Source organism: Muntiacus reevesi, chromosome 4 (assembly GCF_963930625.1).
Source record: "Muntiacus reevesi chromosome 4, mMunRee1.1, whole genome shotgun sequence".
Lineage (NCBI taxonomy): Eukaryota > Metazoa > Chordata > Mammalia > Artiodactyla > Cervidae > Muntiacus > Muntiacus reevesi.
The window spans coordinates 46,035,707-46,050,949 of record NC_089252.1 but is presented as its reverse complement, the minus strand read 5'-3'; the positions used below and the strand labels follow the sequence as shown (position 1 = coordinate 46,050,949).

General features: G+C 50.8%; 1 protein-coding gene across 1 annotated transcript in view; it reads right to left on the bottom strand.

Moving 5' to 3' along the window:
• CTIF (cap binding complex dependent translation initiation factor) overlaps window positions 1-15,243 on the bottom strand; it is a 314,018-nt gene that overhangs the window by 200,251 nt on the left and 98,524 nt on the right.

Genomic DNA, 15,243 nt, shown 5'->3' with positions numbered 1-15,243 from the left:
TTCTGTCCATGGGATTCTCCAAGCAAGAACACTGGAGTGGGTTGCCATTTTCTTCTCCGGAGAATCTTCTTGACCGAGGGATTGAACCCGCATCTCCTTGATCATAAGCGGATTCTTTACTGCTGAGCCACTAATGAAGCACAAGAAGCCCCCATGGACCAACAATTCCAGCAAAGGAACTTCTCTAACACTCTGGTCTTTATCCTCTGATGTTCCCCATGAGATTCATCTCACAGACATGACCCGGCATCTGAAATCTGGCTTCTCTGCCCTTTGGCTGATGATCTCTGCCACAAGTGTGCCATTTCCCTGTCTTCACTCTGGATGCCACCATCCCTCTTTGAAACCAAGCAGGACCCTATGGGGCCTTCCTGGAACAGACCTAACCCCCTTCAATGTTCCTCCCTCTGCCTCTTGTCTGTAGAAAGAATTTGGCCTCCTAGGCCTTTCCCAAGTTCCAAAGAGTAAATTTAATCAGAGAAATAAGAAAATGCAGAAACAAAGGAAAAGGCAAGCAAGATAAAATAACAGTAGTTTAGCCATTAAAAAAAAGGCTAGGACCTTTAGTTCTTCCTCAAGGTCTATAGATGATATTCTGAATCATGTCTTTCGAGCAGCTCTGCAGACACTTAACCCCCACCAGGTGGAAGATGTTAACTGCATGTTGACCACAAGCACGTAGATTCCAGATGGGCTGGAACCAGAAGGCTGGTGATGCTGACGCCCAGCTACCTCACCACCAACCAATCAGAAGAATGTCTTTGAGCTGATCCCACAGTTCACAACCCCCCTCTGTCACTCTGTCTTTAAAATCCTTTCCCTGAAGGCCTGTGGGGATGTTGGGACTTTTAAGCACTAGTTCTCCTGGACTCCTTGCTTGGCAATCGTAAAAATGATACACTTTGCTGTACCACTTTGCTTCTCTGATAGCTCAGTTGGTAAAGAATCCACCTGCAATGCAGGAGATCCCAGTTCGACCCCTGGGTCGGGAAGATCCCCTAGAGAAGGGATAGGCTACCCACTCCAGTATCCTTGGGCTTCTCTTGTGGCTCAGCTGGTAAAGAATCCAGCTGCAATATGGGAGACCTGGGTTTGATCCCTGGGTTGGGAAGATCCCTTGGAGAAGGGAAAAGCTAGCCACTCCAGTATTCTGGCCTAGAGAATTCCATGGACTGTATAGCTATATAGTCCATGGATGGGGTCACAAAGAGTTGGACACTACAGAGTGACTTTCACTTCACTTCACTTCATCACAACCCAGAACACTGGTTTTACCGTGTGTAGGCAAGCAGACCCAAGTTTGGCTCAGTAACATCATGACCCCCACAGTCTATTTTCCATCACCACACTCTTTAAAAGCAATACTTTCACCTCTGCTGAAGCTGCATGCTTTGTAACCCAGGATTCCACTCCCAGGTACAAACACAGACAAAATGTGCACAGATGTTCAGAAGTCATTTACAGCACAGAGGCACAGCACCGCCTCATTCATAATAGCTACCAACTGGAGACCACTGGAATGCCTAGCAACAGTTGAAATAGACAAATTAGTTGTGGTGTGTTCATGTACTGGAATATGACACAACAGTGAGAATAAACAAAGTAAAATAGTACGCAACAATAGAAATAAAGCCCACAAACATAGAGTGGAATAAAAGAATCTAGCCATAAGAGTACCAACTCTCTGATTCAATTTTAGATAAAGTTCAAGAACAGGCAAACTAATGTATGGAGATAGAGTTCGGACAGTAACTGGAAAAGGGCCTCAGGGGGCCCTAGGGGGCTGGTAACATCTGTTCTTAAGCTAGACACTGGTTTTCTGAGTGTGTCCAGTTTGTGAAAATCCACTGAACTGGATGCTCTTTCTTTTCTGGGTGCTATGACATTCTGGTTGGATTCCTGGTAGAATCCCCAGCTTTATTTTTATGATGATCTATCTTGGGACCTGTCACTTCTCAGATCCGCAAGCTCATATACCAGGCAACCTTCCTTTGAGATCTTTCCACAGGCCTGGGCCTGGGCAGGCACTGAAAACGCAAAAGTGGAAAAGCCACAGGCCTTGCCTGCAAAGACCGGCAGGGGCTGACACACACCTGATAAACAATCACAGTGTAGTGTGAAAGGTGCGCTGATTCAAGCTGTCACAGTGGGACTGGGGCACAGGGAACTTTCCTGAGGAACAGAGAGGGGCTCCCCCTGAGCAAGGATTCGGGGGGTCAGGTGAGCAGAGGGAAAGGAGGGGAGCAATCATCCTGGAAAAGGGGGCCGGGGGTGGAAAGTGGCCTTGGCAGGACACAGCGAGGCGTTCCGGGTAGCTTGAAGGCCTGAGTTTGCACAGGGAGCCCGGCGGTGTGTCCAGGGGCCCCCAGGCAGGCGAGTCAGCGGCCCCCAACATCACCCACCCCCAGGCCTGGTCAGGGCCTACTGGGGCCTCCCAAGTGCTCCTCCGTGATTGCTGTGGGTCGCACTGTGTCCCCGCCCCACCCCACCACCACCATTATTCATCCTTCAAGAGACTTTCACCATTTTCCTCAAACACAGGTTCTTCTCTTGTCATAGTGACCCATGTGACCTCAGCAAAGTTACCTCACCATTGTGGACTTCAGATTCCTCATATTCAAATAAAAAGATACTTGAGCATGAAGGACCAACAGCTGTAGGTGGTTCCTCACTGGCACCTGTGCTGAGATCACCCCCTCTCCCACCAGTGGCAGACATCACTAATTAACTGTGGCTTGATTTACATCCTCTAATTAGGTGGCCCCTTGTGTTCCACAATCAGTCCCTCCTTTCCTTCTGTGAGCTGCCTTGTAACCCTACCCACCCCAACTCCTGGTGTCCTGCTCGCTTCAAATGCAGCTTTGACATTGCGGGTGGCGAGAGCGACTCACCTTCTATTAATATTAATCAACCCCCACACGAGGACAGCCTCCATCCTCCTGAGATGCCAACTGGCTTGTTCACGACACCCTTCCCAGGCCTCAAAGATAATTATCAGTAAGTGTAGCATTTCCAAATGACTTCTAAAGCAAAGGTCAAAAAAAAAAAAAAAAATCAAACAAACCCAACCCTGCTTCCAAAGCACACGTCTGAGACAATACCCAGAGTGAAGTTCACGCCTTCCTCCGGGATGGTCTTACAAATTCAGCTTACTTGGAGTGGATCACTGTGTTGTCATCATTCTGTTATACACAGAGAATGTTAGATCTCCCCAAGAAAGATTTGTTTTCAAAACATTTTTATTGTGGCACAGGGTACATATGTAAAATCTACAACCTTAACCACTTTAAGTGTTCAGTTCAGTGGTACTAAAGATGCTTATAACTTCGTGCAACCATCAGCACCACCCATCCCCATAACTCCTTTCATCTTGAAAAACTGGAAGTCTATCCCCATTGAACAATAACTCCCCATTTTCCCCTCCCCCAGACCCCAGCAGCCACGCTTCTATTTTCTGTCTATGATTTTGATGACTCTAAGTACCTCACACAAGTGTAAGATACAGTATTTGTCTTTTTGTGATTGGCTTACTTCACTTAACATCATGTCCTCACGGTTCATCCAGGACCCCAAGTACATTTTAAGCTCCTGGACTGCACCTGCCTTCTGTTCTTTTACCCCCATGGGGGCCAAGCTGGGCACACAGTAGGTCCACCTCCGACGCCTGCCAACTGATGGAAGAGACTCCACCCTGATAGGCAGAGGCCCTGCTGTCTCCGTGCCTGAAAGACTGATTCACAGATGAGGATGTCCAGATGGAGTGACCGTCCTGAGATCTGAGGCCCCAAAAGAGGGAGGAACACAGGATGGAGAGAGAACAACCATGAAAAAGGGAGGGGAGGTCACAGCCACACCCGGGACTGCAAGCATCTCAGAGGGAGGAGTTATTCATCTTGATGGTAACTCAGGAGCAGTCCAGTCAGTTCAGTTCAGTTGCTCAGTTGCATCCGACTCTTTATGATCCCATGGACTGCAGCACGCCAGGCTTTCCTGTCCATCGTCAACTCCTGAAGCTTACTCAAACTCATGTCCATTGAGTCGGTGATGCCATCCAACCATCTCATGCTCTGTCATCCCCTTCTCCTCCTGCCTTCAATCTTTCCCATCATCAGGGTCTTTTCCAATGAGTCAGTTCTTCTCATCAGGTGGCCAAAGTATTGGAACTTCAGCTTCAGCATCAGTCCTTTCAATGAATATTCAGGACTGATTTCCTTTAGGATGGACTGGTTTGATCTCCCTGCAGTCCAAGAGACACTCAAGAGTCTTCTCCAACACCACAGTCCAAGTCCACATAAAGTTCCCTCCTGGGCTGGAGGCTGGAGGTGGCGGCTATGAGGCCAGCACCCCTCCCAGCAGAGAGGGGAGGATCCCCACCACCTGCCCTGTGCAGGGAGCACCAACTGAGCAAGATGCCTGGGTGTTGCAAGCTCAGGCCCCAGCCTCTTCTGAAGCAGCGTCCCCGGCAGAGGACCTACCAGCCTCTGGATTCTGGGGGTGCAGGACAAGGCCCCGCTGGCTGACGGTGGGAAAGAGTGACAGGGCGGCAGCTGCAGGAGCGGATGCCCTGGGCTCCTGAGCAGGTGATTCTCTGTAAAGGGGGGGCCCATCCCTCCAACCATGGCTGTAGTACCGTCTCCATTCGGAGGTGAGAAGCCTCTGTTTTTTCAGTACTTCACAGTTTATAAACTCTCTCCACACATTTTCCCCATGTGTGAGTGAAAGTTGCTCAGTCGTGTCCGACTATTTATGACCCCACGGATTGCAGTCCACCAGGCTCCTCTGTCCATGGGCCGGAATACTGGAGTGGGAAGCCGTTCCCTTCTCCAGGGGAATCTTCCCGACCCAGAGATTGAACCCTGGTCTCCTGCATCGCAGGCAGATTCATTACCATCTGAGTCATCATGGAGTCCTCATAATTCCCACCCATCCTCGCAGCAACCCAGAGAGCTTATTCCTGAGCTGACGGAGATAACCTGAGCCCTATTTTAAATGCCCAAAACTCCCAGACCACTGCAGTCCCCAGCAAACACGCTGCTACTCAACCATCCCCTCATCTCTCTCCCATCAGCTCAACCTCCGGTTCAGCAAGCAGCATCCCGCACCCAGCAGAGGCCTCCATCTCTCCCCTCCACTTCCAACTCCTCACTCAGGTCTACCTCCCACCTCCATTCCCTTCCCGACAGCACGACTGATTCTCCGAGCTGAGGAACAGAAGTGGCAGGACGAGACCCCTTTGAGACCAGGGGCCTGGAGCCCTGGCTTCCCATGGTCCTGGGCAAACAAAATGTGCACAGCATCCCTGGAGGAGGCGACAGCGCTGGGCAAGAATCAGGACTCTCAGGGCGGCTAAACGGGATGTGCTGAGGGCAGTGGGCAAGCCTGTGGCCTCTCTTGCTGAATCCAATAGCAGGGTGACCCCCACTAAGGCCAGCATCATAACAGGGCAGAGGGCCCGTGTCTGGAGAAGCCCACGGCGCAAATCCTGGTGACGGGGATGACTTACTCGTCGCTGCTCCCTTTGGCACGGTGACTGCAGCACGTAACAAGAACCTGGGCGTCTGAGAGTTCTGGGCGATGGGACGTGACAGGCATATAATCACTGCATGTGAACTTTCACCACCAGGGGCTGCAGAAAGGGCCTGGCTCTTGGAAGCAAAGTCTGTGTCCTTCAAGTCTCAGCCCAGGGAGGGAAGAGCCTCAACCAGCAGAGACTCCCTTCTTGGTTCCTTGATGAAGCTGAGGTGGTGACCCAGCTGATGCCCAGAGAGGCCAGGACTCACTGGTGGGGTGACCGCTGCCACTGACTGACAGCCAAAAACCTAGTGGTCTCCCACGCCCACCCCGGCGCCCGTCAGCCATGGACAGCACCCAGGCGACCCTGGGGCCACCTGCCGTGTGGAGTCAGGTTCAGGCTAAGCCCTTGAAACCATAAAGGGCCTGGATGCTCCCCTTTCTTGAGTCCTGGGCTGCTTTCTGCTTAGTCGCTCAGTCACATCCGACTCTCTGTGACCCCACAGACAGCAGTGCCCCAGGCTCCTCTGTCCATGGGGATTCTCCAGGCAAGAATACTGGAGTGGGTTGCCATTTCCTTCTCCAGGGGATCTTCCTGACCCTGGGCACCAGTCCTCAAGCCGTGAAACTCCCAAGACACAGGGCAGGGAAGAAGGTGGTGGGGGGCTTGGCTGTTCCCCTCACTGCTACAGGGGCCCGCGGGTTCCCCCTGGCACACGGGCAAGGCTGTGTGTGGTCATGCGGCTCAGACACCATCTGGGAAAGGGCTCGGAGGCCACCCCAAGCTGCCGAAGATACTGGCTCATATTCCAGGCTGGGTCGCTACGCTCTTCCTGCATTCAGAGAAAACAAAGTCTCCTTCCCACCCACCCCCAGTCTTTCTCTCTGTTGGGATCCAGCTCAAGAGCCTTCCTTCCTGTGGTTCTGCCATTTTCTCATCAGCTGGTGCCCCACGAGCCTGCACCAACCATGTGCAATGCACACCCCAGTGGTTGATTTCCTTCCTGATCCACTGTGTGCTCCCAGCGTGTTCTAGAAACACTAAGCCGCTGGCTCACAAATGTCAGTGTGTATCAGAATCACTGCGGGAAAGGACAGCTGGTCGTTTAAAAGGAGGGCAGCCAGAGGGGTCCATGGAATTCGCTGATGGAAACAGTGGATGTTAAAAAGTTTCGTGGGGGACAAAAAGTTTAAAAAGGCTGCTTAGTCAAATATGTGGGACACACAGTCACACTACTGATAATTATTTTATTGCAGGACTTCTCAGTGCCTTTACTGGTCTCGGATGCTGATTCTTCACGTAGGTGGCAGCACACTATGCCATCTTAGTCACTCAGTCATGTCCGACTCTTGGCGACCCTGTGGACGATAGCCCGCCAGGCTCCTCTGTCCATGGGATTCTCCAGGCAAGAATACTGGAGTGGGTTGCCATGCCCTCCTCCAGGGGATCTTCCCTACCCAGGGGTAGAACCCAGGTCTCCCACATTGCAGGCAGATTCTTTACCATCTGAGCCGCCAGGGAAGCCCATGAACACTGACTGGAGTAGGGTAGCCTTTCCCTTCTCCAGGGGATCTTCCCAACCCAGGGACTGAACCCGGGTCTCCTGCACTGCAGGCGGATTCTTCACCAGCTGAGCTACCAGGGAAGCCCAGCACACTGCACAGCTTTCATCAAACATCTTTGGCCAGAAATCCACCCCACTCTTCCTTTCTACTCCACAGAGCATCCTGCGGGACTGTGTGGCCCCCCCTAGAAGAATCCCCCCTGGGAAATAGCCATCTTTAGTGCTCAGTAAACTCTCTTCCCCAACTAGTCTGCCACCCCCTCCATGGCAGGAGCCCTGTCTTCACTTTTCTGTTTTGTCCCCCTGCCTACTCACCCCACCCCCTTCTGAGTCTTGGGACACAGCATCATTCATTATTATTTTTTTTTTTGCAAGGACTCCGTGGTTAGGCACTGAAAGCTCTCCACGAAACCTCACTGGCTTCTTCAAGAACATTCTCCAAGTTGCAGTTCCACAGCTGGCCCTGGTGACCATGGGCTTCCCTCCGAGTCCCACCCCTTCCCCGGCCCTGAGGTCACCCGGCCCAGCCCCCCAGTTGTTGCAAAGCCAAGGTTCTGAGGAGCCTTCTCAGAAACAATCACGCTTTCCAGCGGATCGTTTTTTAGCACTTAAATGCTGCTGAAGCCTTCACAACAGCCCCTTTAACTGGCAATTAGGGGGCCCCATGCCAGGGTGAATCGTGCTGCTCGCAGAACAGATCACAAAAGGCTAATGAGCACTTTACACCACGTGGGAAAAGAAATGGAAACGGCTGCTCACTGTCAGGGGGACTGAAGCTGCCTCTGAAAGGGCCACACTGGGGGCACAGCTGCCCCAGCTCAGGGGGTGACGGGCTCCGGAGAATGAGAGCAAACCCTGGTGCACTCCTGGTACACCAGGCACCACCTGAGCCCTTGGCATCTGTGGGAGCCCTAGGAAGCAACTGTTGCCATCACTATGCCCATTTCACTGATGAAGAAACCGAGGCTCAGAGAACCTGCCCACATCACAGGTAGTTTCCCAGATGGGGATGCATATAGTGTGAGGCCAGCGTTTATGCTCTCAGCCACTGCGCCCTGCTGTTACATTAGTCAGATAACTTCTGATCCCACCGCAGAGTTTCCCATAATGCAAGATCACGTCCGTATCCCTATCAACACCTGGGTTCGCCAAGTCTGTCTCTTGGGAAGGCAGCCCTAGGGCAGGGAGTAAATCGCTTGCAATGGGAGAAAGAGGGAATGTGGGGGTGTGAGCTGGGATGGGTAGGGACAGGGGGCTCCATGCAGGAGTGAATGAAACAAGATGTGAGTCAGTCACTGTGCAGTAGTAGAAAAACATGCCAAGTCAGGTGCGATGGGAAAAGAATGACCCTCTTCTATGCTGCTGGGTTTTTTTAATATACAACTGCAGAGTCATTTTTGCTTCTGCACACGACATGCACAGGTGTGTGCTTGTGTTGACAATCCTAGGCTGCGAACGTTTGGAAATAAGGCAGAACCTGGCTGAACAGGGCAGGGGGCAGCAGGAGGACTCCCGCCTTTATCTGGGGGGTCACAAGTGAAGTTCTAACTATAGGATGTCAAGCACGTCAGGCTGATGTCCGCTGCTATGTCAGCTGCAGCAGAGCTGGCCAGCCCACGCCTGGGGCATGCAGCCCACGCCTGGGGCATGCAGCCCCAGGGGCCAGCTGCTGGTCATCAGCTCTACAGGGCCCCGCTTGGGCACCCGAGAGATGCGAGCTGCCACGTCTCAGAAGGCTCATAATCCCAGTCCATTTCCCTCTTTCAGTGCAAAATGTTTTTCCACAGAATCCGTCCATCACAGGAGCCAAGAGCAAGCAAGTCCCACAGGCTTGGGGCTCCCAGGGCAGCTGACAGGGTGGGCTGTCCCTTTAAACAGTGGACAAGACTTCTCTCCTTCCTCTCCAAGGATGCTCTCCCAAGTCCCCTGCCCCCAGTCCCAATCTATCACCCACATTAGTGGATTAACACAGCGCTAGCCACTAGATGGACGCAAGAGGCCCTAGGCAATCCTCTCTGCCTCGCAAGTTTTACCACCTCACTGGGGAGTCACAGAAAAGGAAAAAACAACCAAAAAAACAACATATACTTAAGCACCAAATGACACAAGGCATGCCGATGACTCTGGACTCCAGGGAAAACTTGCTGCATGGACGGATGGGAAAGCAGGACCCAAGGCCTGCAAGCTGCTTCCCGGAGCCCCAGGAGGGTTGCTCCAGCCCCTTGTACCTGAGCTGCCTCTTCTGTACCATGAACGTTGGACTAGATTAGTGAATCCCAAGTCAGGGTGGGGGCAGGAACTGAAATGTGAGACACTGGGAGAGTGTCTTACATTACAAAGAATATGTGAAGACCAAAGGACCCCAAAGGCATCTCCTGGGCTAAAAGAGGGGCTTCCTGTAGGCTGGGTCTGAGGCTCCTCTTGGTCCCTCAGATTTTGAGGGTGACTTGGGTTTGCTTGAGCAGAGAGAAAGTGAGGAGTCAAGTGCCGATGGAGGTGGTGGGGGAGGGCAGGGCCCAAGGAGAGATAGTCCTGTCCTGACACCTGCGTGTGCAGGCGTGCGTGCATGTGTGTGTGGGTTCGTGTTCAGCACCAAGGACAGCACCCCACGGGCTGGTGGGAAAGACAGTGATGGACCTCCAATATTTTAATCCCTCCCAGGGGGCTCTGTGGTAAAGAATCTGCCTGCCAACGCAGGAGATGCAGGTCCAGTCCCTTGTCTGGGAAGATCCCCTTGAGGAGGAAATGGCAACTCACTCCAGTATTCTTGCCTGGAGAATCCCATGGACACAGGAGGGTGGGCTATAGTCTGGGGGGTTGCAGAGAATTGAACATGACTTAGTGAGTGAGTGAGTGAGTGAGACAATAGAAAGGCCAGAGGTAGGAGAACAAGAGAGCAGAGACCAGAAGAAAAAGCCTCCTGAGTGGCACCAGAGATGAGTTCAGGAGCAGACAAGGCCACTCCTTTCATTATGGAACTTCCCTGACTCTTTGTCCAGTCTGTCCCTTCTCTCTCTACCTTGTCTTTGAATTAAGGCCCAAAGGCTAGGGAGGAGAGGCAGACAGTTACTAAAGTCTGTGGCCAAGTACATTTCTCCAGTCTCCCAGCTAATTAACCAGGCTTCCTTTATAGCACAGTCCAGTAAAGAATCTGCCTGCAATGCAGGAGACCCAGATTCAGCTCCTGGGTCAGGAAGATCCCCTGGAGAAGGAAATAGCAGCCCACTCCAATATTCTTCCCCGGAGAATCCCATGGACAGAGAAGTCTAGGAGGCTACAGTCCATGGGATCGCAAGAGTCAGACACGACTTAGTGACTAAACCACCACCACCACCACCACCAGGATTTAACAGCAACATTGGAACTTCCCTGGCATTCCAAATGTTAAGACTCCATGTTTCCGCTGCAGGGGGCCCGGGTTCGATCCCTGGTCAGGAAACTAAGATCCTACAGGCATGGCCAATAAATAACTAAATAAAAAATTTCAAATGGCAATATTATTAGTACCTATCCTAGACTGGGCTACAGCAGACGCCACTTCTGGCTGGCTGCCTGTCCAGTGTCTGCTGAAAGAATAGGATCCCACTCAGCTCGCCCCATACCTGTGTGCAGAGAAATGATCCCATCCTCCAAGGCTCCTCACTAGGAGGCTTTCCTGGAACTCCCCAGCCCCCAGAGATAGCTCCCTTTCCTGCCAGCACCAGACTCAGGACCACAGAAGGGCAGGGAGGAGAGGGCTTGAGGGGTCACCCGGCCCAGGGCTGACCTGGGAGGTCCGCAGAGATGCTCCCAGAGTGACGACATGGATGGAGCTGGGGAGAGAGCAGATGGGTGCCCTCCCCTGCCTCATCAAACAGTTCTGCCCTCTTGGTTTTCTACATGAGATTTCCTTGAAATATTCTGATGAAACAAAAGGTTCTGTACCTTTTTAGAGAATTGTAGATTCACATCTAGTTGTAAGAAATTTTAATACAGATTCCGTGGCCCCAGTGGCTCAGATGGTAAAGAATCTGCATGCAATGCAGGAGCCCTGGGTCAGAAAGATCCCCTGGAGGAGGGCATGGCAACCCACTCCAGTATTCTTGCCTGAAGAGTCCCATGGACAGAGGAGTCTGGCAGGTTAATAGTCCATGGGGTCAAAAAAAGTCAGACACGGCTGAGCGACTAACACAACACACATGTATGTATCCTTTATCCAGTTTCCCCAGTGGGGAAACTTGTAGAAGTGTACAGTTCAGCATCACATCTGCGGTACTGACAGCAGTACTGTCAGGAAGCTAAACATTTCCACTGGCAAGAGGGTCTTTCCTGCTGTGCTTCTGTACCCACACCCACTTCATGCTGTGCCCTCCCCTAACCATGGGGAACTGCTAACCTGCTCCCTGTTTCTATATTTGTATTTTTTTGCTGTTGTTTAATCACTAACTCATGTCCAACTCTTTGCGACCCCATGGACTGTTAGCCCGCCAGGATCCTCTGTCCATTAGATTCTCCAGGCAAGAATACTGGAGTGGGCTGTCATTTCCTTTCCCACTTGGCCTTTTAAGACTGGGATATTAGTGAAATCATGTTACTTTGGGGAGTTGGCCCTTTTTCACTCTACACAATTCCCTGGAGATTCATCCATGTGGCTGCGTGTGTCAACCATTGATTCCTTTTGATTGCTGACTGCCATAACTTATTTAACTATCCACCTGTTGAAGGACATCTGGATTGGTTCCAATTTTGGGCTATGATGAATAAAGCTGTTATAGACATCTGAGTACAGGTTTTTGTGTGAACATAAGTTTTCATTTCCCTGGGATAAACACTCAGGAGTGCAATTGCTGAATCATATGGTACTTGTAGGTTTAGTTTTATGAGAAACTGCCAAACTGTTTTGTAGAATGGCTGTACCATAAGATCCCCACCAGCTATGTGTGCATCATCCAACTTCTCTGTATCTTCACCAACATTCAGCGTTGTCACTTTTTTTTTAATTTTAGCCATTCTGGTAGGTGTATAAAGAGCTATAGTGAACACCTTCTTGTGTGCTCATTTGACATCTATATATCCTCTTTTCAGTTCAGTTCAGTCGTGTCTGACTCTTTGCGATCTCATGAGCTGCAGCACGCCAGGTTTCCCTGTCCTTCACCAACTCCCGGAGCTTGCTCAAACTCATGTCCATTGAGTCGGTGATGCCATCGAACCATCTCATCCTCTGTCGTCCCCTTCTCCTCCTGCCTTCAATCTTTCCCAGCATCAGGGTCTTTTCCAATGAGTCGGTTGGTCAAAGTATTGGAGCTTCAGCTTCAGCATCAGTCCTTCCAATGAAAATTCAGGATTTATTTCCTTTAGGATTGACTGGTTGGATCTCCTTGCAGTCCAAGGGACGCTCAAGAGTCTTCTCCAGCACCACAGTTCAAAAGCATCAGTTCTTTGGTGCTCAGTTTTCTTTATGATCCAAGTCTCACATCCATACACGACTATACATCACTATTGGAGAAACCATAGATTTGACTAGATGGACCTTTGTCAGCAAAGTAATGTCTCTGCTTTTTAATATGCTGTCTAAGTTTGTCATATATCTTCTTTGGTGAAAAAAAATCTCTTCATATATTTTGACCATTTTCTAATTGCACTGTTTCCAATGGTGAGTTTTGAGTGTTCTTCATATATTCTAGATGTTTGTCCTTTGTCAGATACATGTTTTGCAAAATCTTCTCCCCCTTTGTAATGTCTTTTCGTGCTCTAAAAAGGGTTTTTTTTTTTCCCCCAGAGCCAGAGTTTTTCAATTTGATGAAGTCCAATTTCACATCTCAGTGTTGATGTTTACTGATCATCTTCATCCTTTCACTTTGAAATCTTCCCAATTCTTGGCATGACAAATGACTTTTTACTGTAATCAGAACACTTTCGTGTTATATAATGAGACTCTGAATCTCATTTAAACCTTCTGTTCTAGCTGGCTTTTTGTGGTACCACACTGGCAGGGAAAAGAAGGGCACAGCCTCATGACTGCCAGCAGAGGCAGAAGTCCAGGGGGCACCTGATACAGATCAGTGGAGGTGGGAGTCCCAGGACTCCATGTGGTCCCCACTGACCCTGCTAAGGTGGTGGCCTCAGGACCACCGGGCAACAGTGGGAGTCCCAACTCCTTATGAGAACCTTCTCCGACACATCTTAACAGGGATGGGAGAAGCACCTCTATCCCGCTGAGTGAGGGTGTGCATCCAAGCCCCCCTCTGCAGGGCCTCCAGTAATACCATGCGGTGGGCGAGGGGGTTCTTACCAGCCAGCAGGGATGAAAGTCATAGCTTCCTACTTGACCTTCACGGATACCACCCTGGTGAGCGAGTTCGGGGGTCGCATTACAGCCCAGAGGAAGGGGCAATCCAGGCAGCCACTGGGCCTCTGCTGGTAGGGGGTGAGGACAGGACCACGGTTTTTCCTGTGCTATTAACTTTTCTGTCTTGTTTGGTCACCCTTTTCCTAGACCTAAGCTTGGAGAAAGTAGGCTTTTGTTGGGACTTAAAACAGAAAAATCTGTGTCTACTGGCATTTCTTGGTTACCTGCTTCTTCAGCTTCAAGTCTGGGAGACAGGAGGCAAAAAGGAAACCCAGGGAGGTCACTCCTGTGGCATCTCTCAGGTCTCAAGGTCCCAAGCAGTCTGCCTTCTCTCCACCTTTCAAAATTTTTGGTCTGTTTTACATACAATGGCCAGGCTTTTAGTTGTACTTAGCAGAAGGAATATAGAAAAGAACATCTATTCTATCTTCCCAGAAGTGGAAATTTAGGTCTGTATTTTCCACAAAACATTTTGATGCTAAGTCTAGTCATCTCCTCATTTTTCAGAGTGGAAACTGAGGCTACAGCAAGATGATGTATCTCACCAGTGATGAAACAGCAAGTCAGAGGTACAGAGACAGGGACTCACATCTCCTAGCTCCAGTCGGATGTGGTTACCATGACAGCAGGGCCCCTCCCCCTACAGATGCCAGCACCCTGCAGACAACAGCTCCTTTGCTGTCTGTATTTACAAATGCTTGGGCTTTGGACTCTTGCTTTTCTACTTGAGAAAGTCTTCTTTCTCTAAGCAGATGCCAAGTACTCTGAGGGCAGAGACCAGGCCACATGCTCACCCTGTTTACCGTGGGTGCTCAGTGACTGACTGCTGACTGTTCTTCCCGTAAGACTCAGTCATCAATATCGTTGGGTAAGTGTTATACCCTGGTTTCTCCAGACGAACTGGAGCCAGACGTCACTGCGAGGTTGGGGACAGATGGCATCTTCTGGAAGGGAGAGGCTCCCACGCTGGGAGCAGCAGACGTTCACAGCAGAGGTTCACACTGTGTGAGGGAATACAGTCCATACTTATGATGCTCCCAACAAGCAACCCAAGGCGGAACCTGGGAACCATCGGGTACTGTCCCGGACTTCTTAGCCCTGCGACGCAAGTGCCTGTCCCCGTCCCCACTCGACCTTCCCTGTGACCAGAGACACGCCCACCGCGTCTGCCATCCCAGTTCCCAGCACGGCACCCGGCACACAATGATGAGGTGCTAACTGGATCAGTGGATGAAAGAACAAACAAATGATCAAAGCAATGCATGAACCATGACAGGAACGAGGATATTTAGCTCCGAAAGCAGACTTGCCGTGATGGACTGTGGGGACAGAGGTTAAATAGCCATGGACAAAGGGAATCAAACTGAAACCATCAGCTGGAGTTAGGAGGTGGTTCAGGCTGAATCAGAGATTCTGTTATCAGTGGAGCTGCCTCACATGATGAGATGGCTTTTGAAGCAGTGAGCTCCCCATGTCTGGAAATCTCCAGCAGCTCAATCGACACACTAGGAGAGGGGTGGAGGTCCTTGCACTGCAGGGGGTCGGATCAGGTGACTTCTGAGCTTTTCTTCATCTTGAGAGCCCACGTCCTGAGGGTTCACTGGACGCCTGCCTAGCTCTGGATCTGATGTGGTGGAGATCAGGGAAGAGGAGTTCGGCCACAGCCCCTGGTGAGTTTCCTCTAGAAGTGGGGCATGTGACAGTCCTTCTAGCCAGCCACCAAACAGTTCTGGTTTTCCCATTTCCGGCATGTAGTAGGATTATACTACTGAGTGTGTTCATGGTTGGGAGGCGCCATGTGACTAGTTTTGGGCAATGGGTTAAGAGTGGAAGTGACGC